The 26665-nt window shown below is 38.9% G+C and overlaps 1 protein-coding gene across 7 annotated transcripts in view; it reads left to right on the top strand.

Moving 5' to 3' along the window:
• The window catches only part of PDLIM5 (PDZ and LIM domain 5), a 213938-nt gene that overhangs the window by 73733 nt on the left and 113540 nt on the right, over nt 1-26665 (top strand). The window lies entirely within an intron of this gene.

The following is a 26665-nucleotide window of genomic DNA, read 5'->3' as shown; positions in this document are numbered from 1 at the left end:
TCGTTGCTGCGTGCAGGCTTCTCATTGCGGTGGCTTCTCTTGTTGGAGAGAACGGGCTCTAGGCACGCGGGCTTCAGTAGTTGTGGCATGCGGGCTCAGTAGTTGCGGCTTGTGGACTCTAGAGCGCAGGCTCAGTATTTGTGGTACATGGGCTTAGTTGCTCCGCAGCATGTGGGATCTTCCCTGACCAGGGCATGAACCCGTGTCCCCTGCATTGGCAGGTGGATTCTTAACCACTGTGCCACCAGGGAAGTCCCTTTTATTTTTAACTTTTATTTTTTAACATAAAAGTCTTATTTATTTTTCTAAAGGAAAAATTACTTCAGTTATAATCCTTTGGGGAAAAAATCCTAGGAAATAATATATTTAAAGACATGTTTAAAGCTTTATTGTAAAATTTTAATTTGTAGAACATTTCATCTGTGCAGAATTTTTTTTTTTTTTTTTTTTTTTTTGCGGTACTCGGGCCTGTCACTGTTGTGGCCACTCCCATTGCGGAGCACAGGCTCCGGACACACAGGCTCAGCAGCCATGGCTCACGGGCCCAGCTGCTCCGCGGCATGTGGGATCTTCCTGGACCGGAGCACGAACCCATGTCCCCTGCATCGGCAGGCGGACTCTCAATCGCTGCGCCACCAGGAAAGCCCTCATCTGTGCAGAATTTTTAAACGAAACCATGAAATAGAGATATAAAGAAGGGGAAAGGTAATAAAACTGACTTTGAAATTAAACAAACTTGGTGCAAACCTTGATTCTACCACTTGTCTAGCTTAGGCAAGTTACATAAGTGAGTTTCCGTTAACCATTTGTAAATGGGCATAGTAATAACTTGTAAAGATTATTACAAGTAATAACTTGCAAAGATTAAATAACAAATGTAAAGAACCTAGGATATAACAGAGATAAGTTTTCTCTTCTTTCTTCCTATTTCTCCAGTATAAGTAAGTATTAATATAGTATCCATTGTAAAGTTACTTCCAGGAGGTTATATTTATTTTGTTTCTTAGCAACAAAATGGGTGTGACTGGAGGGAAATAGGGAGAAAATGAGAGAGCAGTCGGGTAGGTAGTTATCTTGGAAAGTCAGAAAGATGATTATGCAAGTGTTAGAAGAAAGGATTGTTTAGTCAAGTGAGTGGTTTTTGATCACACAGTTGTAATTAAAGCTTTTTAAAAGCATGAGGGGATACAAACATTATGCTGAGTGCCAGCTAACTACTGCTTTGGTTAAAAACTCTCAACCAGTAATTTATGGCAGCGAAGAGAAACCAGTACATACCTAGTCTTCTTTTTTCTGCTGATTCCTCTTGTTCTCCTTAGAGGAAAAAATGCAGGTGTAATTCTCCTTTACTGTGGGTTAAGCCAGAAAGACAAACAAACAAAACAAGTGTTTTTTCTGTCACTCTCCCATCCAAAATCATGTGTATTCCCTTTAAAGTAATTTAAATTAGTTAAATTGCTAACTTTTGGACTGTGTTAGGATACTTTTAGAAATAATTTTCTCTTGTAACTTCTCATCAACACTATCATTACTTAATTAGTTGAAAAATCTCATAATGTTCCAAATTTTTGAACATCGGACTTCTCTAGATTTACCTTATGACCAGAAGCCATAAGGGGTAGATATAAAGAGAGTGATTTATGATTTCTGCCTTTAATGAACTTATATCTATTTATTAGGACATTCATTGAGATAAGAAGACACAGAAAGTGCAACAGAGGTTCAAAGAGGACAAGATCTTATTGAATCGGAAAGGCTTCCTGGAGGTGCTGCATCTTGGGCTAGGCTTTGATGAGAAGGCCATCCCAGATGGAGGTGGCCAGTCCCCAGGCACCTGTAGGGAGGAGTATGTGAACCAGTAGGAAATGGAGATAAGAATAAGAGTTAGATTCAAATAGTGCTTTGCAGAGTCTTAGACACTGAGATATTAAAAGTTTTGATCAGAAAAGTGACATTTTCTGGATAATATTTAGTGAGATAGCTTGGAAGAAGGTGGAGAGGCGAGGCAGGGAGACTGGTCAGGCAAGTATTACAGTAACGTGGCTATTTGCGGGCTTGGAGTGGAAAACAGAGGAGAAATGGGAGAAATGAGAACTTGTGAACAGGAGTTCTGAAAGCCACAATAATGGTGTGGATATGAGGGAGGAGGGAAAAACCGAAGACAGCTCAGGTGCTCAGCCTGCTGGACCCAGGCTCCGTTCTCCTTTCATCTTCCCCTCGTTCCTCTTCTCACTGGAGCCTGGCTTCTGCCGCTGTCATGTCACTGAAACTGACGCTTGGACGTCTCACAGATTCCTCAAGCTCAACTGGTCAAAACTGAGCTCCACACTGCGTGTCACCAATTTGCATCTCCTGCTGCGCTTATCTTGGTGAAGGGCTCACCATCCACCCCGTTACCAGATCAGAAAGACTCATTCCTTGCTGAACCTCCCACGCCCATCTCTAACCACCTGTTCAGTACAATTTGCATAGATCTCCAAGCACACTATGAATAGGATAGAATAAATTAGCATGGCCTCAGGGTGGGTTGGTGGGGAGAGACACAGCTCCTAGCCCTAATGCCTATATTTTAAACAGAAAGGTTTAAGGTCCATCTAATTGAACAGTTGCTGTGCTGGTCGCTGGGGAGGGAAAGGAAGTCCTCACACATGCCCTGTAGGAGCTCACAGGGTGGAGCAGTGGTTTCTGACCTTAAATAAGGACCTTTGTTTTTCAATGTCAAATATTTCATGGGCAACCCTTCCCCCACCATGTTAGGATAACAATTATTTTTAAAGTAACTGCAGATTTTGTAAGTATTGTATTGCAGTTTTAAATGAAGAGGAAGTTTTTTTACGTTTATGTATAAGAATCTACATTTATTTAAAAATCCAAATATATAATACATGATTTAAGCAGACTTTAGTGTTTAGTACATAGATGAATTCATGAATCATTTGTGAAAACTTAGAACTGTGTGCCTGTTACCTCCAGCTGCTTCAAGTGTGGTTCACAGATTGGGAACCACTGGCCAAAAACATTTAAGCCATTTGGAAGTAGAGAGACAGGGGAGCAGAGACATCCACAGGGAAGGCGAGACTGAGGAGAGACCGCATGAGGATGGGGAGGGAAACAAAGACAGAAAGACACAGACTGCAGGACCGTTGAAGGAGTAGAGTAACAGGAGAAGATTCTCCTGGTGACATCGGCTTATAGCAGATTAAAAGGACCCATGGTTCCACAACATCGGGTTCTACCAAATTTACCTTCAGTATCATTTTAAGAAGAAAAGCTAATTTCAGAGTGTAAGAGGAGAAGCATACAGTTATTTCCTTGTATAAAAAGGAATAGCTGAGAAAGATGTAACATGCACCCTAAGTGGAAAGAATATCATGCCCAACTTTTGAAGGGAAGAAATAATATTCTATTTTTACACGCTCCAGTGCCTATCACCGTGGCTTGGACATAGAAGATACTCAGTAAATAGTTATTGCCTTGAGTAGTAGAGACTGCTACTTTTAAAAATACAGTAATTTTTCTACTTTTGCATAACAAATTGAGAAATAATTTACGAGGAGTTATTAGTGAGGTAGAGTGACAGACTGGTCATCCTTGTGTTTTGAATGGCAGCAGTCTCCTTGGAATTCAAAATAAACATGTTGTCCATTGCATTGAGAGCTTTTGAAAGGATTGAAATTCAGGTCACTCCCAACTGTTTCCAGCGGCTGTTGTTGCTATTAGGGTCTCAAAGGCTGAAATAGCTTAGGCTTTATATGAGTTGGAAAGTAAACAAGAGTGAAGGGCTGTGCAGAGCACAAGCAGCAGAGTATTTATACAGTTGAACTTTGCAGCTTACTTTTTCTTTCATGTATTTCAAAGGCTGTATTTTCCTAGTAAACCAGCTTTATAAATAGATTTCTAAATATTACTAGTCCTAATAATTTCTTTTATCAGCTATGATCCCTATTAACATTTGCTCTGAAATTTAAAGCATATGAAAGTCTTTCATTCATCTGTTTTTTGTATGTATGAATTTTAATTTCTTGTATAATACAGCAGGAGTTCATTTCTACATTACAATAAAAATCCATAGATGATAATCTTGAGTTCAGTGACCTCCCTTACAATCGAGTCTGCCTTAATCTTGACTGTTGTGGCTGAAGTTTATGGCACTGTTTTCCTGTGTAATTCATCCTGTTACAATGAATATGAGGGGCTTTCCAGATTCTTTTGTTTTATTGGAATTTTGTCATATAGACTGTGTTTTGAAATAGTGGATTATTTATTAGTCCAGAATGTTTTTGTTATCCTGAGGATATGTCTGGTCACTAAGTTATTCTTAAAATTAAGAAAAGTATTTTTGTATTTGAAAGCTAAACTAGTTAACTGCCTCTTTCAAACTAGGATTTTAATCTCTTTGACACACTGAAATATAGAACATCTCTTTTATAGATTTCATAGATTCTGTAACGTTCACGTAGATTTCATTTTCTAATGAGAACCTCTTTACTTTAGTAAGGCAAAGAGTTATGTCCAAGGGATCAAAGTGAATTGTTCCTTTATTGAAAGTTTGCTGTGATGTTTTTGATTTTTATGTGTAATTTTTATTGCTATATAATATTTACAGTTGAATTATTTTAGTATTATGCAGAAAAGTGTTCATTTTTATTTTCCCTTTATAGAAGCTTATATGGGTTATAGCAATATTCATGTTCCCAAGGACTTTAGATAATAGTTTTTCTTCTGAGATATCTGATGGAAAAAGTGTTAAAGTTGCTAGGGATGTCAGTGTTCATAGCAGCATTATTTACAATTGCCAAGGTATGGAAGCAACCTAAGTGTTCATCGACTGATAACTGGATAAAGAAGATGTGGTATATATACACAATGGAATACTACTCAGTCATAAAGAGGAATGAAATCTTGCCATTTGCAGCAACACGGATGGACTTGGAGGGCATTATGCTAAGTGAAATAAGTCAGACAGAGAAAAACAAATACTGTATGGTATCACTTATATGTGGAATCCAAAAAAATACAATGAAGTAGTGAAAACAAACAAAAAAGAAGTAGACTCACAGATACAGAGAACAAACTTGTAACCACAAGTTTGCCAGTGGGGCGAGGGAAGGGGGAGGGGCAATATAGGGTAGGGGATTTAAAAAAGGGTTATTATGGGATTGTATGAAGTCACGTGTGTGAAACTTTTGAAAATTATAAAGCACTCTAGAATTTAAAAATAAAATACCAAACACTTAAAAAAAAAGTTCCTAGGAATGCTATTTCAGTCATGTTTCTTAGTACACAGTAGGAATTTAGCAAGTAAAGCATATTAAAGAAAAAGAAACTGGAATTTTAAAGTTCTACTCCAACAAGTTACTAAGCTAGGAACTTTGTATACTTTAGTCATTTAATCTTCACAGCTGTTATTGTGGCAGATATTGATATTATCACTGTACTTTACAGGAAAGTTAAGTAAATACTTCAAAGTCACACAACTTGTAAGTAAGCCAGAAGTCAAGCTCAGATCTGTTTCCCTCCTAATATAATGATTTTTCTACAATGTTACACTGTCTCTTTAAACAAAGGAATTTAAAAAATATTTTTATTGTACAATCATCGTAATACATGTTGTCTAAAAGTTCATTTTGCTTTTCCAAATACAGCACAAAATAAGCATTTTTGCCATTAACTTTGTTTGATATTCCAGTAAATTTCAAATTCCATGGAAAATACTAGCAAGGAGTCAATGCTCTTTGAAAAATTTGCTTTTTTAGAAACTCACAGAATATTCTAGCGGTAATATTACCTCATTCATTCCTTTAGCAGCTCTAATGTATACATTTTCTGGGTAAATTAAAGCAGCTTTAATAATACCTTCATCTGTGGAACAGTTTTTCAGTTGAATTAAAATGCATGGCTAAGTTCAAGTATAGGGAACAGACTTTGTAGGTTCACAGTATTTTAGAGTTTGAAGCAACTCCAGCTGTCAACCTGTGGAGCCGTTAGTCCACCTACACAATTTGTCTCTTTTTGTATTTCAAAATTTCTTTTTGATGTGTGTAAAAAATACCTACGGTGACCACTCTGTGACAGTCGTGACACTGCGTTGGAGTTGTACAGCAGAGGAGCTGAGGTCAGCCTATGAGCTGAACCTCCGCACCCCAGCACCTTTCACCTGGCTCTGCTCTTTTCTCATGTGTTTTGTGGTCTAATTACAATGTTCTCTTAGGTCTCTCATCGGTATCTTAAGCCGAGAGTGGGAAATAATGCTGGATTTAGTGGTAAATTGGTTTATAGGAAATACCGTAACTGTTAAACAAACCAATATGTTTCCTCTTTTCTCTAATCTTTTCTCCTACTTTCTTTAAGTTGCTTATCTTCCTGCATTTCTTTCTTTCTTTGGAGCCTTAAAATCTCTCCTCTTGACTCTAAGGTGTCAAAATGTCCTCCCCAAATTATACATGTCTGGTGCTTGAATAAACCTTATGTAATTGAGCTACAGAAATAAGTAAAATGTTTATGTTGTTTCAGTGGATATCGAGACCTTAGAGACACTACGATACAGCCACCTTCACCTCACCGCCCCTCCCCCACCGTAACACACACACACACACACACACACACACACACACACGTGGGATGAGTGGTGATGGCAGGAAGGAACAGAGTAGCATTGTTCAAGCACCTGAAGTTTCAAATTCTGAAAAGGAAGAATTGTTTAGACTAAGGGCAGTGAGAAAGTTTGCCGGGACCCCAGGGAAGAGAGATCCTAGTTCAGGGTGATTCCATGATTAAAATACAGGGCAAGTTATAAGTTAGTACAAAAAGAACTCTGTTTTCTCAGGAATCAAATGAGATGAGCTGTCCTGGAGGTTAAAAGGACTGTACAAACTTCAGCAAGATGTGCATGAGTGACAAGATGAACTGAGTTTTCTGTAACTTGTGCTTATGCATGTGTATCTATATGTAATACCAAATTCATACCCCCAATTCCTTTGTAGTGTAGAAAACTTTGTAGTGTAGTGAAAGGAACTTTGTAGTGTAGAAAACTTTAGGCTGCTGAGTGAATGTGTTGACTAAAGAGGACATTTATGAGAATGGAGAAATGTCGGGGAATCTTGGGGCCACTGAGGCCATGATGTATGGGAGAGAGAGCGCCCTCTTTTCCTCCCTCCCTTTCCCCCTTTCTTCTGAAAGCGTATGTTTAACTATAGTTAAATATATGGGCAGTGACTATGCTAGGATCAGGGACTAAGTAGAGTAAATGCATCTCTTAGTTCAAGAAGCCCCTAATGGGAAGAAGCAGACATTTTTATAATACAGGTAAGTGATGGTCAGAATGCAGGTGTGTACAAGTAGCATCTGGGACATAGAGGAAGGAGTCAGAAGGAGGCAGAGAAGATATTCCATGAGCTAAGGCATGAGTCGAAGCTTGAATTTAGAATCGGGGCTTGCCAGGGGGTCAGCAGTAGGAAGAGAGAGGGGCATTCTAGGTAGAGAGGGCGGCACACCCTGCTCTGAGAACTTGCCAGTAGTCCACTATGGCTGAAACGTAGTTTTTTGTTTGTTTGTTTGTTTGTTTTTGCGGTACGCGGACCTCTCACTGTTGTGGCCTCTCCCGTTGCAGAGCACAGGCTCCGGACGCGCAGGCTCAGCGGCCATGGCTCACGGGCCCAGCCGCTCCGCAGCATGTGGGATCTTCCCGGACCGGGGCACGAACCCGTGTTCCCCTGCATTGGCAGGCGGACTCTCAACCACTGTGCTACCAGGGAAGCCCTGAAACGTAGTTTTTGAGAGAACAGGAGGAGTAGGACATGGTTAGAGGGCTCAGAGGGTTCGGGTTATTCTAAAAGGTGCTTAGCTGCCATAAGTCACATTTTGAATTTTGGTTCTTCATCAGTGGGAAACTGTGGGAGAGTTATTGGCAATAATATGTTTAAAAATAATAGATTATTGAGTAGGTACTGTATGTCAGGCATCCTTTTAAATGCTTTACGCATAACTCATTTAATCCTTTCGAGAACCTGCGAGGCTTAGATGCGGTTCTTCTTCTTCTATCGAAGATAAGGCAAACTGTGCCTGCACTCAGCTGCGGAGTCAGGAGCCCAGGCGTTCGGGCTGCGTGCAGGATGTGTAGGGCCTGGAGAGGAGGATGCCAGTCAGGAGACCGTTCACAGGTGCAGGTGGGAGCTAGTGAAGGTCTGGGCTGGACAGAGGTGGTGAGAGTTCTGCTGCTGGTGAGGAAGAAAGTTCCAAAACTGCTTGGGTAACTTTCTGGTGAGCAGCTATGCTGATTCCGGTCTTCCTGCCTCCTCGCTTATTGCTTCTTTCTCCCATTTAGAACTTGATTCTGTTCCTTCTGTTTAGTTTTTCTCTCTTCTCTCTTCTCTCCTGTTAGTAATGCTTATTTCCTCATTCTTTTAACAAATATTTGTCAGGTTTTTAGTTGGTGTGAGGCTACATTAATTACTGTGCAGTTACAGAAAAGAAAATAAAAGAGAGAGACACACACAGTCCCTGCCTTAACGAGGTGTACGACAGGTCAGATAAGTGCAGAACCTGTAATTCGAGTCACTGTGAGAGGGGCCATCAGAATGATACAGACTTCTGGGAAAGCCATGGTTATTTGTATGGTTCATCTTCTGTTTGTATTTCTTAAGCGATTTGAGGGATTCATCTGGGCTGAGGAGGTCTACAGTTCCCTAGCTTCTCAAAGGTCAGAGCTGGGCCCCTCATTGAGCCATTATGTAGCTATTTTTAGGGGCATAGAAGACTTACTGTCTGTGTCTTCTCCTCTTCTGTCTCTTACATGGAGATTTGTCATTGGCTATAGGGTCTCCTCAGGATGATCTCATCGCCAGATCTTTAACTTAATTATATCTTCAAAGACCCGTTTTCTAAATAGGTAGCATTCACAGGGTCTGGGTATAAGAACATGGACATATCTTTTTGAGGACCACCATTCAATCCACTACAGGTGCATATTCTTATTACCCCAGTTTTCCAGGGAGGCTCTGAGTGAGTGAGGGGTAAATCCATTATGAGCAGAAGCTGTACCTCTCCACAACCTCCGGACGCGCAGGCCCAGCGGCCATGGCTCACAGGCCCAGCCGCTCCGCGGCATGTGGGATCTTCCCGGACCAGGGCACGAACCCGCATCCCCTGCATCGGTAGACGGACTCTCAACCACTGAGCCACCAGGGAAGCCCTCTGCTCTGTTTTTAGATGATCTGTTTTGAAGTATTACCTGTATGATAGCTAGTCTTTTATTTAATTAGGAATGAATTCACGCTTGGTAAGTTTTTTCTGCTTGTTGCCTAGTATCTGTTTTGGGACGTATAAGCGTAAGATTCATTGATGAATTCTCTTGATAAAGACTGGAGTTACTGTGCCATGGGTAACTCCAGCAGAGAAGAGGCAACATAGACTGGTTTTTCTGGTTCAGCGGGACCAATCAGCAACCTCAGAGCTTTAACCCTGACTTCATCACTTACTAGCTCCAGGGCTATGAGCAAATTACTTCCGCTCTTAAAACCTCAGTTTATTTACCCATAGATTAGGAATCTCTATTTTGTAGAGTAGATAGATTAGTCGAAAAACTAAACCTGAGCATTTAATAAGTAGTTTGCTAAATCAACTGTACTTCAGTTTAAAAAATTAGTTTGCCTAAATTAAGCATATTAATTTTTAAAAACTATAATTCCAATGTCCATGAATTTTTACGGCTTGTTTCACGCTCTTTACTAACAAAAGCTATACTTTTTAAACAGTTCTCTGTATCACAAATGATGGAGCTTGCTTCTTCTTTTTTTTTGGCTGCCCCACGCAGCTTGGGGGATCTTAGTTCTCTGACCAGGGATTGAACCCGGGCCCCCGGCAGTGAAAGTGTGGATTCCTAACCAGTGGACCGCCAGGGAATTCCCGGAGCTTGCTTCTTTAAATTAAAATTTTAATACATGAGCATCGTTCATTATCCATGTACATATATGGTATTTTTTAAAGCCTAGATAATATTTGCTTTACCTGTTTGTGGTATCTCCCTCAGCACACTTTGGTTTTATGGTTTGTTTTTTTTAAAGATCATTTCTCTTACCCAGTGCCTGACGCACATATCAAAAAGGTAGAAATTACAAGAAAGAATGTTGCTTAGGTCACAATATTGGATTATTGTACTCTCAGCATTTTGTGAGCGCTAGCTTCTTCCTAAGGAGACATTCTTGTTAAGGTTGGAGGTCACTGTTTCTTTTTAAGAGCCCTATGTTCCAATTCTAAATAATATTTCCTAGATGGAAAACATGACTATCTTTCATTTTATTGAAATGAATGTGCAGGCTCAGCGGATGCACAGGCTCAGCAGCCATGGCTAACGGGCCCAGCTGCTCCGCGGCATGTGGGATCATCCCGGACCGGGGCACGAACCCGTGTCCCCTGCATCGGCAGGTGGACTCTCAACCACTGCGCCACCAAGGAAGCCCTGCCCTTTTAAAGTAGATGTTTACTGAGAATACTGGATGCTGGATAAAACAAACTGCCCCAGTCTAGTCGTTCTTACTTATTCTTGTTTGTTTTTCACTTACTTATTCTTGTTATTCTTGTTGTGTAAGCCTATTTGATAATAAGGTTATGGTGCTTGGCTATATTTTTCATCTATTTTTCTGGTGAAAGGACTGATTTTTTTTTCAATATTGTCTTCTCTTATCCTATTAAATTCCTGACAACTGAGAAAATTTCAAACGTAGATATTTTAGAAAACAGTATTTTTTGAAACATGTCGTATTTTTTGGTGTTTTATAAAAACTTTTAGACTAGTCTTAACATAATCTGTCTTGAATAGAACTGTTGTTTAGATGATGCGAAACGCTGTGAAGTGGTAGGCCCAACTGAGTAGTATTTGTAAATATTTGTTTTCTACTTTTGTGCAGATAGTACAATAATAGCTGCAAAGTTTTTGACCATTAGCATTTATGATGCTTGCTTCGGGCAGAGTATATTATCACAGAGTTGAATGGAGTGATGGCTTTTTAAAAAATTAATTAATTAATTTATTTATTCTTGGCTGCATTGGGTCTTCGTTGCTGCACGTGGGCGTTCTCTAGCTGCGGCGAGCGGGGGCTACTCTTCGTTGCTTTGTGCAGGCTTCTCACTGTGGTGGCTTCTCTTGCTGTGGAGCACGGGCTCTAGGCACGTGGGCGTCAGTAGTTGTGGGACGCGGGCTCAGTAGTTGTGGCTTGAAGGCTCTAGAGTGCAGGCTCAGTAGTTGTGGCGCACGGGCTTAGTTGCTCTGCGGCATGCGGGATCTTCCCAGACCAGGGCTCGAACCCGTGTCCCCCGCATTGGCAGGTGGATTCTTAACCACTGCGCCACCAGGGAAGCCCGAGTGATAGATTTTTTAAAATATTCTGACCCAAATGATATTGCATTACTCATACTGCTCCTGCTATTAATCTTCTCCTGGAGTAGAAAATGGTTTGTTCCTACCGCACCCCATTTAAACATCTTCACCTCCTCCTTCACACATACATAGACACCCATGTGTACACACCCACATTTCTAAGTGGATGTAACAAGGTAGAAAAAGAAGATAAACTCCACTTAGAGAAGTATATGTAAGTAACAGTTTTCCTCTCTGCATTTACTTTTTCTTTAAATTGATATCAAACAAAAGCTACAGGCATACCTTGGCGATACTGTCGGTTTGGTTCCAGACCACCGCAATAAAGTGAATATTGCAATAAAGTGAGTCACACAAAATTTTTGGTTTCTCAGTGCATATAAAACTTATGTTTACACTATGCTGTAGTCTGTTACGTGTGTAATAGCATCATGTCCAACAATGTACATACCTTAATTAAAAAATACTTTATTGCTAAAATATGCTAACCATCCTCTGAGCTTTCAGCAAGCCATAGTAGTAAAAGATCATTGGTCACAGATCACCATGACAAATATAATAATAGTGAAAAAGTTTGAAATGTTGTGAGAAATTACCAAAATGTGATGCAGAGACTCGAAGGGAAAAAGGCACCAATAGATTCACTGTTGGTGCTGTTGGAAAAAGGCACCAATAGATTCACTGGATGCAGGGTTGCGACAAACCTTCCATTTGTAAAAAACAAAGTGCAATAAAGCAAGACGAGGTCTGCCCGTATTTGGAAATCTTTTGGAGTTTGCTCTGAAAAGTTTCCAAATGTGTTGTTTTCTGTACCCTTACTCTTTAGGAACTACATTAATGGGTTTAATATTTAATCTGATATTAAATATAAATAAAAATTTCTGTTATTAATAGAAGATGTTTTGAAACATGTGTAGGTGTTCTTGATTATTTAACATCCCATCTATAATTTGAAGTAACTTTTAAAACATAAAACTAAATTTAATCTATGGTAAGAGATATGAAAGCATCAGGGATGTCAAATTTTTAAACTTGAATATTTTAGGATATTTTACACACACACACACACATTACTTATACTTTTTACTTAATATATTCAACCCTAACATTCCTTTTGGCAACAGGCCATTCCTTTTTCAAATCTAAATATGTAATGGATTTAAAGTATTAGAAATTGCATCTGGGTTATGATGTGGTTATCTCAATTAGCATCGTAACATCTAGTTTTACGGTTACTGTTAGTGATTTTAGGCTTAAGGAAACAGCATTTATCAAAAGTTAGTGGTAAAACTTCAGTTACCCCCCAAACCTCAGGGCATAGCTAATTCTGAATAACTGAATTTTCTAGATAAATTGACATTAAATACCTCAATTCTTTAAAATGTTTACTGTAACATTTTCATAGAAGTCTTTCAAAAATGATTTCTTTGTGTATTAGTTTCCTATTGAGGCTGTAACAAATTACCACAGACTTAGTGGCTGAAAAAATCCCACAAATTCATTATCTTACAATTCTGGAGGTCAGAAGTCCAAAATGGGTCTCACTGAGCTAAACTTACGGTGTTGGCAGGGTTGCCAGGGTTCTGGAGGCTCTAGGGGCAAGGATGTTCTCTTGCTTTTTCCACCTTCTAGGGGCTGCCTGCTTTCTTTGGCTCCCATTCTTTCCATCTTCCAAGGCGACAAAGACCACAGACTATATCTCACCTCACATCATTCTAACACTGACTCTTCAGCCTTCCTCTTCCATATTTAAGGACGCTTGTCATTACATTGGGCCCCCTGAATAATCCAGGATAATCTCCTTATTTTGAGATCATCTGATTAGCAGCTTTAATTCCACTTTAAGGGTACCTTAATTCCCCATTGCCACGTAATTTAACATTGTTTACAGGTCTGGAGATTAGGATAGGCACATCTTTGGGATGTCCATTTGGGCCATTATTCTTCCTACCACACTTTGCCTTCTTAAAGTGTCGAACCATATGTACTGAACTGACTGTAATTATGTAGATTGCACAAGATAGGAGGTCCGACTGATTTATTTTATCACCATCTACTGCCCCAAAGTGAAATTAAAAGTCCCTTGCAAGCCTCCTCAGCTTGGTTGCTGGGCCTTCTTTGTGGTTCACTAGTACTTTTTGTAGGTGACTATACTTCTGCAGACACAGTAGAGATTTTCTCTACCAGAGTCACTAAGGGCTATTTTTGTTGGGATACAGATCAGTGTTTTCACACCGCTTCTCACTCCTGGGAGGTACAGTGCTATTCAGTAATCTTTCATTTGTCCACTCTGTTTATTACCGAAAAGCCTGTTGCTGTCCTTATCATCACATCTCTCATCATCACCACGGTTGATGTATCTGCCTTCTGGTCACTTAGGGTGCCAGTTTTTTAAGACGTCTGATCTTTGTCAGATTCTAGTCTTGCCCTGGTCTTTTTGCTGTCTGCTGCACCCTTTGTTCTTCATATTTTTTTTTCCTTTGTGTACCAGAGTACTTTGTGTGTGTGTGTGTGTGTGTGTGTGTGTGTGTGTGTGTGTGTTAAGGTGAAGAAATGGAATTCTGAGTAATTTGCACAGTTACTCATCAATGGCTGATTCAGGATTTGAACCCAAGGTTACTTAATCCGGGAGAGCCCGGGCTTACCGCTCTATTGAATTGCTATCCAACGTTCATTCTAAACCCTGAGCTTTTTCTTTTGAAATCCGTTTGTCATGACATTTTAATGAAGACGGCTTTGCAACTAGAAGGGAGAAACTTACATTGAACATAATTTCATTTACTAGCAGGAAGATAGGAGTAAGATGGACTGATGCTTTCACTCTGCCTTGCCCCTTTAGAGGGCTGAAATAGGAAATCTGAGGGATGATAACTTTGTTTTAGCAGATTAAGTAGAAACAGTTCATATAAACCGAATTCTCAACTTGGGAAGAGATAAGGAATTGGGCTGTTTTTGTGACAGTCTTCTAAGGGAAGATAAGAGAGGAAATAAAGGGGTGAACTGAAAGACATCAGATATAAAGTGCCTGTTTACTCCCTGTGAGTCACTCACAGTATTCTGCTTTAAAAACATGTTAGGAATTCATCTAATCTTCTTCGAGGCACACCCACTTCCCTCTAAGCCTAGTACAGTTCACAGATAAATTGGTCTTTCTCAGCTCACCACTTTTGCTATGCAGTTACCTTGCCAGCGGTGATTTGATGTCCTCCGGCGGGCCAAACTTCCTATTCTGTCTCAGTTTCTTCCTTATATAAATGAGTACCTGATGACTAACAAATATTTTGCCCAATCCTGAATGTTCCATTGCCTTGGCAATATTTCTGGGAGCTGAAAGTCATCTAAGGTACTAAGTACACAGTGATGGTCACTTTGTCTTCTAATTCATGTTTTGCTTTATTTGGCCACTCTTCTTCGTTTCTACATTCTTGGTTTCCACAAATGATTATTTGCAGAAAACATCCATTTTCTGCATATTTGCTCTCTGTCCTAAAGTTTAGGACACTGTATGCAGAGTTAATTTTCCTTCATTTGCGTGCTTTTGTATTCTATTTGGGCCAGTATAATGCCTGAAGCTTCATATTCTTATGTACAGTGAGGAGATTTTATACGGAGCATATAGTTAGTTGCTAAATGACTTCTATACTCCTTAATTCCTTCCCTTCCCTTCCCTCCCCTCCCCTCCCCTCCCCTCCCTCCATATGCATTCTCATTCTCTTGTTAGGTTACCTGTTTGTATGCGTTCTCAGAAAAGGCCCTTGATGGACATGAGCTCTGACAGTTGGAACTGATACCTTAACATATTTATATTTCTTTAGTTTTAAATTTTTCTTTTAGAAGAAGAGAATGCATAAAAAATATTCTCTATATTAGAAACTGTACTCGAAATCAGGAGTCCTAATTGGAGACTGTACTAGAAACAAGGATTCATGCTCTTTGCTTCTATTGTCAACTTTTTCCGAAAGATCTAGAAATCTTTTATGCCTCATTGATTAAACCATAAGAATGACTGAAGTTACTTAGAGATTTGGCATCTGAATAGTCCAAAATATTGAAGTCGTTATTCTTGAAAGTAACTACTGCCTCTAGCAAAAATGTTTTGAAACTATATATATGATAATTTGGAGCTGGGAAAATTTAGTTAAAACCTGAGAAAATGTCTTGGCTATAGCAAATTATTACTATCTGAATCTCCTGGATAAATGAGTTATTCTCTCTAGCTGAAGGAGACTACATGGTACAACGGAAGGAATATGAACTTCATTGTCAGACAGAGCTGAAGTTTATCTGGGTAACATTTACTTGATTTCTGTATTAGAAAGTGCATGATTAAACATTTCTAGGAGTTCAGAATCTTTTTATAAGCAGCATTTATTATAAGGTGCCAAAGATGCAGTTGTAAGGTAGCGGCATGCTGTAATGAAAAAGTTTTTGATTAAAAAAATTGCTAGCAGAGTAGAAAGCAGGCACCTTCTTGTCCCCCTACTCTTCTGTGTCATTTGCAGTGTCATGGAGTGTGAGAGGCCATCCTTGATGCGCATAAGAATTTAAGCTGACCTTTATTCCAGTGCTTGCAAATTTTCCTCAGGCTTCAGAAGATGCATCCTCTTCTGCTTTTGGCATATGACCATGTCACAGGCATCTTGAGGGTTTTTGTTTTTTTTTTTAATTTTTCTAGTTTGAACTGAATTCTGGGTATTTGGCACATTAACCTTTCGTAATAGTCTGAGAGTTTGGTATTTTATCTATATGATAGATCAGTTCTTGAACGAACTTTTCTAATAACATTCATTGTCTGAGGTACACCTTGCACCTGGGTGCATAGGGAGGTGGTGAAGATCAGGACAAGAGCCAGGTACTGGAACACCTGTCACGTAATTAATAATAGCTAAACCATTGTTCTAACTGATTTATATATATGAACTCATATAACACTCACAGCATCTTTTCTGTGAAGTAAATGATATTCAGTAATTTATATCCAAGCCAAGTAAAGCACAGAAGGATTAGGTAACTTGCCTGAGACCATCCCTTTAGTAAACGGCAGCACCGTGCCTTTGAACCCAGCCAGGCTCTCCCTCTGTGATATCCTACCCTTAGGTTAACAGATGCATCTTTAGTGTGACATTCTGGTGCTCTTAGGGACTGCTGAAATCTAAATGACTGTCAGCTTAGCCCCCTCCTGTCACCTATCTCTACCCACCCGTTCCTTCACACACACCGCCACACACCACACCCTGCACAAATGCCCTGTGGTGGCCAAAGTGCTACTGTGCTACTAAATTTAGATTGTACTTTGACTCACTATTCTATTTTCTGGTTCTCTTCTCTGAAGTTAGCATTGTAGAAAAGTTATAACCTATTGGAGCACCCTCTCTTTCGGCACACTGAACGAAGCAGTCACTTTTCTAAGCCATGTTTACTTGCCCTGGTCGTCAGAGGTGGCTTCTTTATTATTGAAGAAGGGGTGTTTTGCCAGCTGCTTTACTCATTTATTCTTAACCATTTATTAAACATCCCTGGGCCAAGTTCTTTACAACTGTTAGGAAAATGGAGATTGGTAAATTGTAGCATGACCAGAAGGCTTGGAGTCTAGAATACCATGATTCTAAAATTCTTCAGTAAATCTTCAGGAGCATAAATCTTCAGGAAAATGACAGTGATACCAGTACCTCATATCTTTCAAATGGTTTGCAGAATATAAAGCTTCTATTTATATGCTTCCTTGCTGAAGTCAGTGGTACAGTATCCGGCATACACACAAACATACACATATTGATTTTATAATAATATAATATTATATAGTTATCTAATGATTCAATAGGATTATCATCTGAACACATTTTCTTAGTTTACTTATTTATAAGGCTTGATTTAAGACATCTCTGTAGTCTTAAGTACCATTTTTGTCCTAATCTATGATTGCATATGAATTATATTTCTATATGAAATACATTTTATTCTCACTTTTTGGATTCAAAACTAAGACATTTCAGAAAGATTTATGCATTATCTATTTAGTAGAAATCTTTCAAGCACTTTCTAATATGTAAAGACTAAATGAATCACAGAAGAGGAGGAATTTACAATAAAAGACTTGTTAGCAAGCGTTTAACATGTACTGCCGTCCTTGTAAAATTATTTTAAGCTCTATCTGTTGTCACACACTGAAGGATGAAGGAAACAATGTGGCTTTGGCTGGAGCTTATCACTTCTCAGAATAACTTTGGTGTATTATCTTCAGTGGCATTTTAGCTTAGTTGGCCCTCTTCAAAATATCCATCAGAGACACTAGAGATTGACTTAAGCATTGATGACTTGCAGCTCCATACACGTCTAATTTTGGAACCCTCAAAGATTGGAATTCTAAAACTCTAATTTTGAAATTCTGCCATGTCCAACAGCAGTTCTCCCTACTTGAGGGGCAAAAGGGAATAATAGTTCTGATATTTGTAATTAATGATTTTTTTTATTATTCTCATATTAAAAATTACCCATTATAATATTTCAGCATTTTATTTGCACAAGCATTACTAGAAAGAAGTCCATGAAGATAGTGTGTAACCTTTTATGAAATTACACTCTACCTGAACTATGAAGTCAGGGTCCTTATCAGAATAAAATTAAATAGGTATAGAAAGAACCAAGAGAAGGAGAAATGCCAAAAAAAAACCCCAAAGAATAGAAGCTTGAACTTTAAACATTGCCTATTTAAAAATTCAAATGGAAGAACAAACACTCAAGAAGAGTTTAGAAAATTTTGAAGAATAAAGTGAGAGGATTGTCCTACAATACATCACAATATAAAGCCAAGGGCAGTGTGGAATCATCGCTATGAGGCTGCGGAATCATTTTAATGCTTCTGCTGGAAAAGATCATTCTCATCTCAGAGTTTTCTGGCTGATCTGTCTCTAGTTAAATCCACAGGTTTCTTTCCTAGTGAAGCTATTTCATTTACTAATTAGCATTTATTTGGTAAATTTACTGTGTACCTCTTTCATGCCAACCATTCTGCCAAATGCTTAGGAGAGAAAAATTGGTAATCTGAGTGAAGACTGCTGGATTTACTGTTTATACGGGGCCCCGTAAACTGCTTGTACTAAAACGGGATCCTAGTGAATTTATGAGTTTGCAGTAAATCAAGGGGCATCCCTTAGATCCTCCAAAATCAAGGCCCTGAAACTTTATTGAACTTAAAAAGCTCGAGGCAGATTACTGGGTTCCATCCCAGAGACTGATTCTAGAGTGAAGTCTCTCTCACTCCACAGCCCATGTATTTACTGGCCCTTACTGCTTGTTTATTTCATCTCCCCCAGTAAATGGTAAGATCCTTGAAGGAAGGATTCATTTCTTATTCTGCTCTGTGATATCTCCTACAAACCTATAACAGAGTCTTAACGCGCAAGAGATGCTAAAATATGCGTACACGTGAGGAATTAAATCCAGGTAACACAGTGGTTTACCTAACCAGCCTCTATGGCCAGTATATGACCCGTAAAGGAAAAACTGAAAACAACTGAGGTCAGCTCAGAAGGAAAAGTCTTCTGGTGCAGCTGAATATAAATCGTTCTCTAAGAAGAAATGGAGGAGTGGAAGAAGCTTCCTTTCTTTTTGCTTTAGGAAATGATATTCATTCGCTGAAGAAGGACTGATTGACTTTTTGACTCTTGATGAACTGATTATTTCTTATATGATAAATAGGCAAAGATATTGTATAGTAAAGTTCACTTAAATATGGTAGGATTTTTGGCTCTGCCTAATGATTTTAAAGCTTGCTTAATCAATTCTCAGAAGCTACCTATTGGCTAACAAGAGTGTGCTTCTCTAGCTGAGATGATGTGGACATACATGTGTGTTTTACTGCTGTTGGAAAATGCATACTTTGATGATTCTTTTTTATGTATCATCGCAGTTAACTATTTTCAGATATGAGGAGCTCAGTCTCCTTTATAAGTCATATATTCCATTTGGTGGCAACTGTTTCTTGACAGTGTAACATATACTCTGGTATAATTTAAAAATATCCTCAAGTTGTCAGGTTGAGTGGCTGAGAGATTTGTTTAAAGAAATGTGGGCAACATTCTTGTGGTTGGAAAAAATAGGGAGAAAATGAAATTATTGTTCAAAAGATGTTTTTAAACTAATATTATGAAGTGGATTATACCTGAGATTTAGGGTCTGTTTTTAAAATAAAAATGAGAACAGACTAAATGCTAACTGTAAATATTGGGTTGGCCAAAAATTTTGTTCGGGTTTTCTGTAGCATCTTATGGAAAACCCGAACGAACTTTTTGGCCGGCCCAGTGTCTTCTAAATAGGAGTTACGTAAAGAGACAGTATTAAAATTAACTTCTGATTATGCATTCTATGACTTCAGTAGAGCATTTGTTGACTAAGTGAATTAAAATAAGGTATAAAAATCTCTTAATATATAGCAAAGTTTACTATAGGTAAAAATCTCATTTTAATGTATACTAGTATTATGTAAGTCAGAATAAGAAACTTTCCCTAAGCAAAAAGATACAAGAACACAGAGAAGGAAAAGATTTTTGTCCCTCAGATTTTGCTTCATAAAATAGTAGTATTTGAAATTGGCTAAAAAGGGACTGATCTAGTTTCATGTAGTGGCAGTTGGAAAAAAAGGCCCATCAGAGAAACATCAGGCCCATCTGTGACATGGTTATAGAGCCTGGAAACGGCAAGGCAGGGTTGGGTAACTTTAGGTGGTCTGGTTTGAAGTGCTTCCGGAGCAGGAGGGGAGTGGCGAGAAATGTAGTGAAGTTGTGTGTTGGTAGATATGGGTCTCCTTTGTTTTGCTTTGTTTTTTAGTAAATCTAATTTTCTTATATGATATTTGAAATTATTAGGCATAAATTCTCTCTTTATATATATCCCTCATGTTTCTACCTTATTTTATATTTTGAATCACCAAATGTACTTCTTAAAAGTTGGCTTTGGGCTTCCCTGGTGGCGCAGTGGTTGAGAGTCTGCCTGCCGATGCAGGGGACATGGGTTCGTGCCCCGGTCCGGGAAGATCCCGCATGCCGCGGAGCGGCTGGGCCCGTGAGCCATGGCCGCTGAGCCTGTGCGTCCGGAGCCTGTGCTCCGCGGCGGGAGAGCCCACAACAGTGAGAGGCTCGTGTACCGCAAAAAAAAAAAAAAAAGTTAGCTTTTTTTTAATCAAAATGTTTTATGCAAATAGTATACGAAATTAAAAGCTTTATATACAGAAAAAGCTCCTCAGCAGTCCCTTTTTTGCACCTCCACTTACCTGGTCTCTTCTATCAGAGGCAACCAATTATTTCTCCTGGTATTTACCTTTGTATTTCTAAATAATAATCATCTGCTAACTCTTGAATCATCAGTTTTAGTTATTATTCACTGACTTCCTCTTTAGGTAGGTGAGAATTTTACCTTACTTCTAGTTCTGTTTCTCTTCCAGTTTTGTCAAGATCATCACTTTAGGACGATTATTTAACAGTAAATTTTAAAAAAAATCTATATTCAATCTTTTCATTGTTAGGACAATATAAGTATTCAGTGCTGAGCCAAAGTTTGGGAAGTTTCAGTGTATCAGAATTCAACAAGAGGGTTGACAGTGTCCCACAGAGACCAATTCCAGGTATTGTGGGCCCTAAAGGAGTGTATGAGCCATGGCCCCCTCACTCTGTGGATTAGCTTAGTGTGCTGGGCCCGCGATTGCAGGCCTTCATTTCCATATATATATGCGTATATATATAGCATCTCAGAGAATATATATAAATTGGTATTGGAGGATGACTGGATTAAGTAAGCTTGTGGGAAATGGGATAATATTTTCCAAAAATACATTTTATGAAAAAACTCTTCTTTCACATTCTTCATATATTTATATTGTTCTACTGTGTTGTCTGTACAGATAATGTCTTTGCTAGGAATGAGACGTGCATCTTCCCTTTTGTTATTGGACTTCTGTCTTATCTTTCTATTGTCTTTATACAGTGTTCATTGTTTTATTACTTAAAGCTACTTAATTGCTTTTCTCTGTCCCTTTATGTGAGTAAAGGGACATGCCTTAATCCCTTTAAGAGGCCATCTTCCATCAAGAGATTACAAAATCATTTGAGTTGAAATGGCTTTCAAATTAATGCTGTTGTGTTCCTTGTTCTTATTATTTTTTATTTCAAGCACTTTTATCTTTAAAAAAATATTTTGTGGCTTCTTCCTATTTGTAAAATAGTTACACCTTTCTTGAAGAATATTTGGAAGATACAGAAAATAAGAAATTCGTATGCCATCCAGAGAAGACAAACATATTTTGGGATGTGCTCTTCTAGTCTGACTATATACATACACGTACACAGATAGTACATTTTTTTCAGGAATATAGAGGTGAACGAGAGAGATATGGCCCTGCTATCATGGACCTGCTACACTAGCTAATAAAGGAGATAATCAACATATAGTAACATAATTAATTATAATTTGGACAAATGCATGGGGTATAAGAACACAAATAGCTTTTTAAAAAATTAAAGTATAGGGAATTCCCTTTCAGTCTAGTGGTTAGGATTCGGCACTTTCACTGCTGCGACCCCAGGTTTGATCCCTGGTCAGGGAACTAAGATCCTGCAAGCTGCATGGAGCAGCCAAAAAATAAATAAATAAAATAAAATAAAAATTGAATAGTTGATTTACAGTATTATATTAGTTTTGGGTGTACAGCATAGTGATTCAGAGAACACAAACAGTTTTAAGGAGGGGACTAGCATTATCAAATCTGCGAGCAGATTTCATCATTTAAAAAAAAACCATTGTCATAATACATACTAAAATGCCTCTGTAATATATATATATATATATATATATATATATATATATACACACACACACATACATTCTCCAATGTATGTAAATTTGTCAAAAGTTATTTCTCCTTAGGAGATATTATAGAATCGTGACCTAGTAGAATTGAATACTAACTAATGTGAAGAATCCTTCTGCTTTTAACTTTTATCTTTCGTATATAAACGTTTTCATTTGAATCTTTCATTTCAGCCACTGGTCAAGTGGCAGAGTAGCGGGACATACTGCTTATACTGAACTTGCCCATAAAAGTACCGTATGATGATTTTAATGTTAAGTAGATTTATTTTATAAATACATGGAAATGCCATACATATTCTAGGCTATTTTTTTGTTCACTACAAGTTAAGGTATAGTGCTAGATAATTTACATATATTACATCATTTAATCCTCAGAATAACCCAGTGAGATAAGTAGTAACCTTTTTTACAGATGAGGAAGCAAATTTAGAGAAGTTAATTAACTTGGACTAACTTACTGTTGTGAAGATCTCAACAGTAAGTCTTGCTTGGCTCCAAATAAAATTCATGCTTTTAATTTTCTTGATACTATGCTCTCATCTTGTAATGGTGAGGTAGATGAGTAGGAAGTATTATACCCACTTCTCAAATGAGAAAACTGAAGCAAAGAAAAGACTAAGATTTCAAGTATAATGTAAAAGGCAATGAAATAGTAGTCAGCCTATTCTTCCTGAACTTGACTTTTCCTGTCTCTGTATAAGGGGATTCGTCTGTATCAAACTGTGCTACAGTGGTGGTACCAGGAGGCCAGTGGATGCATTCTGCATTTTCTGCTTATACTTTCAGTTCAACTAGAGAAGCTGTACTTTTAAAATTTGTTTTATATACTGAACCTTGAAACACACTTAAGCATAACGAAGGATTATGTTCCTAACCTAGCTTGGAAATAAAAATTTGGACTTTCAGGTTTGATTTGCTACTTTACTTTTATTCTAGGTGAGATCATAAGTAAATCAGTTCTCTATTTTTCTATTAAATGACCTGTCATGGCCTTTTTTTGGATAGTAAAAAATTTAATGAGAATTAATTTATATAAGTGGATATTGATCTTTATGAGTGTTTTTAATAACAACATGCGTTGGATTTCCTATCCAAGTAGTTATGATGAATTTTTTTTTTTGTCTAAAGCATTTCATATATAACAATGATATTGAGTCTGTATATAGATACCCATGCTCCGTATTTTTGGTGAACTAAAGAAAATAAATTTATATTATAGAATGAGAACTTTTGATTAGACTAGTAGGAAATTGTGATAATTTGACATTGACTAAGTTATTATTGTTTGTCTATCAGGCAGCCTGAAAAAATGAAGATTTCATTATGATTTTGATGTTGATATTAAGGAAAGTCAGTCTAGATGACCAGTTAAGATCTGTGTGAGTCTTTGATTTCTCAAGCCTTTTCTGAGAATTTTGTCAAGTTTCAGAAACTGGCCTAGTTTTCTGAATATCCAACTTTATCAAACATAGGCTATACAAATATCTAAGATACAGCAAATATTATTGGTTATTCTGAAATGAAAAACTGTAATGATCTCAACTGGACCTTCTGTCTAGTGCTATTTTTGCAAGTCTGCTGTACCTCAACAAACGTTCCTACTAAATAAGTGGTTTCTTACAGCCGTACACATCAATATTCCAGCACATTTAACTGCTAGTCTCTTTTTTTTTTTTTTTTTTGCGGTACGCAGGCCTCTCACCGCTGTGGCCTCTCCCGTTGCAGAGCACAGGCTCCGGACGCGCAGGCCCAGTGGTCATGGCTAACGGGCCCAGCCGCTCCGCGGCATGTGGGATCCTCCCAGACCAGGGCACGAACCCACATCCCCTGCATCAGCAGGCAGACTCTCAACCAGTGCGCCACCAGGGAAGCCCAACTGCTAGTCTCTTTTTTCAGAACTAACGTAAGACACATAATTCAACCAGAGCACAGTGAGTCGTGCCACGTTTTGTTTTCATGGGAGCGCCAAAGCATAAGCATATGCCAGTGTTTGCTTTGGGGTAGGTTTCCCTAGAAAACAGGAGATCAGTGAGGTGCTAAATTGCAATTTTATGTGACAGACAGCTGAAAGCAAGGCCATGTGTGAAAGCAGCCAAACCCTTAGATGTTGTGCATATCAAAATGGGAACAAAGGTTATAATGCAAGTTTAATTTCCTTAAATATGGATCCCAACGTTAATTGAGGTCTGCAGCTTATCCACAGCCTTGGGTGTGGCCTGTGAACGCAGCTGCTAACTCTGATCTGTAATTTTTATGTATTTTTTTGCCATGTATGACTGGGCCTTTGGGTTGTAACCATTGATGCAAATGAAAATGAAGGAAACATAACATACATATTTCTGGCTTTGGTGTTTGTGTCATCAGAATTTTTTTTGTTCATAGAACTTCAGTACTTGGAAGCACTTTTGGAGAAAGTTTAATATGCTGGATTTCTTTGTGGGGATTGGAAACAGCTTGTTCTCTGGCCAGTCTGTGATAGTTTTTTTCTATGTAAACTCCATTGCTAATCACTGTGATGGTTTCAGAGGCATCCAAGGCCCACACTGTCCCCCATACATGACCTCTGCGGGCAGGTGCACATAACTGCCTGCTTTGGTGAGCCTAGGTGTTGTCCTTGTACCTTGGATTCAGGGAAGTGCCTGAGGGGAATTCAGAAAAGGAGAGTCATTGACCTCACCTTTCTCCTCCATCTAACTTTTCAGAAACAAATGTAGCCAGCACCAAGTCCTGCATTGTTGTTAGGTGAAAGAACTGTCTAGAAAACCAGTTCTGGGAATTTAGGGGTGATTCTGTATCTTATGGATGATTTGTAACTGAGTTATCTCTGCCATTTCCCATTGCCGCCAAAACTCCCCCAGTTACTTTCCCGTGATTACAGTGGCCAAGAACTGACGTTTTCTGAAATGGAACCTGTGAAGTGGCTTTCACAAAACTATATTGTGTTTAATGTTAGACTCTTCTCTTCTCTTACAAAAGCCTAGAGCCTGAAAGATTATAATTGCCATTTATGTTCAGCTTTCATGTCATGGAGAGTGATAAATATCATGGCTGACACTCTAATAGTGTATATTTATGTGGCAAGCACTATTCTGAGCACCTTACATTTTTCCTTTTGTTTTCACAATGGCCCTGTAAGATGGATTAGTGATGGATTAATATTGTTATTATTCTTATCTTACATGTGAAGAAACTAAGAGAGAACGCCTAAGTAACTCTTGTTCTAGGTCGAACAACTAGTGAACGGAGGAACTAGTGTTTCTTGAAAACTGGGTTTGCCTAGTGGTGGGTGTCGAGCCAAAAGACACAACCAAGCCAAAGATCAGAAGGAGGATTTATTACTTGCAGCCAGTAAGGAGAACACTGGGGATCTTTCCCACAGCAGTGTCTCCCAAACAGCAAAATCGGGGACCTTTTAAGCTAAGGATACAGACATATTCATGAAGGGGTTTGAACGGAGAAGAATTCAACATAGAATTGGGGAAGCGGTTCACAGAGTGCAAGCTTTAGTGGATTGAAGTCACAAGGGTCGGAAAAGGTCAACATCATCATTCCTTAGGTTCTGACCAGTCTGCGGTTTTGGCATCCTCCACCTGGGTGGGGGCCTTAGTGCCTGCAGAGTCCAAAGATATGGATCACATGGTTATGTATATCCCTTGAGGAGGAGCTAGGACTCGGTTTTATCACTGAACTAGTGTTTCTTGACTGCTTTCCCTCTGTTCCTGCATTCCCTCAATTTCCTTAAGATCACTAATTACTGAGACCCTTCAAAGGCAAACATTGTGGCCAGGCTTAGATCACAAAATGGCTTAGGCCAAGATGGCTTCTCTTATGTCAAAAACCATGCCTGGTTCTCTTTCTCTGGGGACTCCCCACACTACCTGCTTACACTAGGATTTGACTCAGAGAAATCTGCTTCTCAACTCTGTGAGATACTGGACATTCTAGGGACTACATTGCTCATCAAAGTGACCAGGCTAAGAATTTCTATTTTTTAAAAAAATATTTATTTTATTTTTGGCTGCATCAGGTCTTAGTTGTGGCACGTGGGATCTTTGTTGCGGCACATGGGATCTTCGTTGCAGCGTGCGGGCTCTTTGTTGCGGCATGTGGGCTCTCAAGTTGTGGTGTGTGGGCTCTCTAGTTGTGGCGCGTGGGCTCTCTAGTTGTGGCTCGTGCTCAGTAGTTGTGGCATGCGGGCTTAGTTGCCCTGTGGCCTGTGGGATCTTAGTTCCCCGACCAGGGATCGAACCTGTGTCCCCTGCATTGGAAGGCGGATTCTTAACCACTGGACCACCAGAGAGGTCCCCAGGCAAAGAATTTTTTAAATTTACTTATGGTTTGCTTGTCTTTGAGGCCAGTATTAGTGTCGGGGTTATTTGCCAGTCTGTCCTGAGTCTCGCCCCTGTCATATATACCTAAGGGAAATAA

This window comes from Tursiops truncatus, chromosome 5, assembly GCF_011762595.2.
Source record: "Tursiops truncatus isolate mTurTru1 chromosome 5, mTurTru1.mat.Y, whole genome shotgun sequence".
NCBI classification, from domain to species: Eukaryota; Metazoa; Chordata; class Mammalia; order Artiodactyla; family Delphinidae; genus Tursiops; species Tursiops truncatus.
This window is presented reverse-complemented; position numbering and strand designations above follow the sequence as displayed.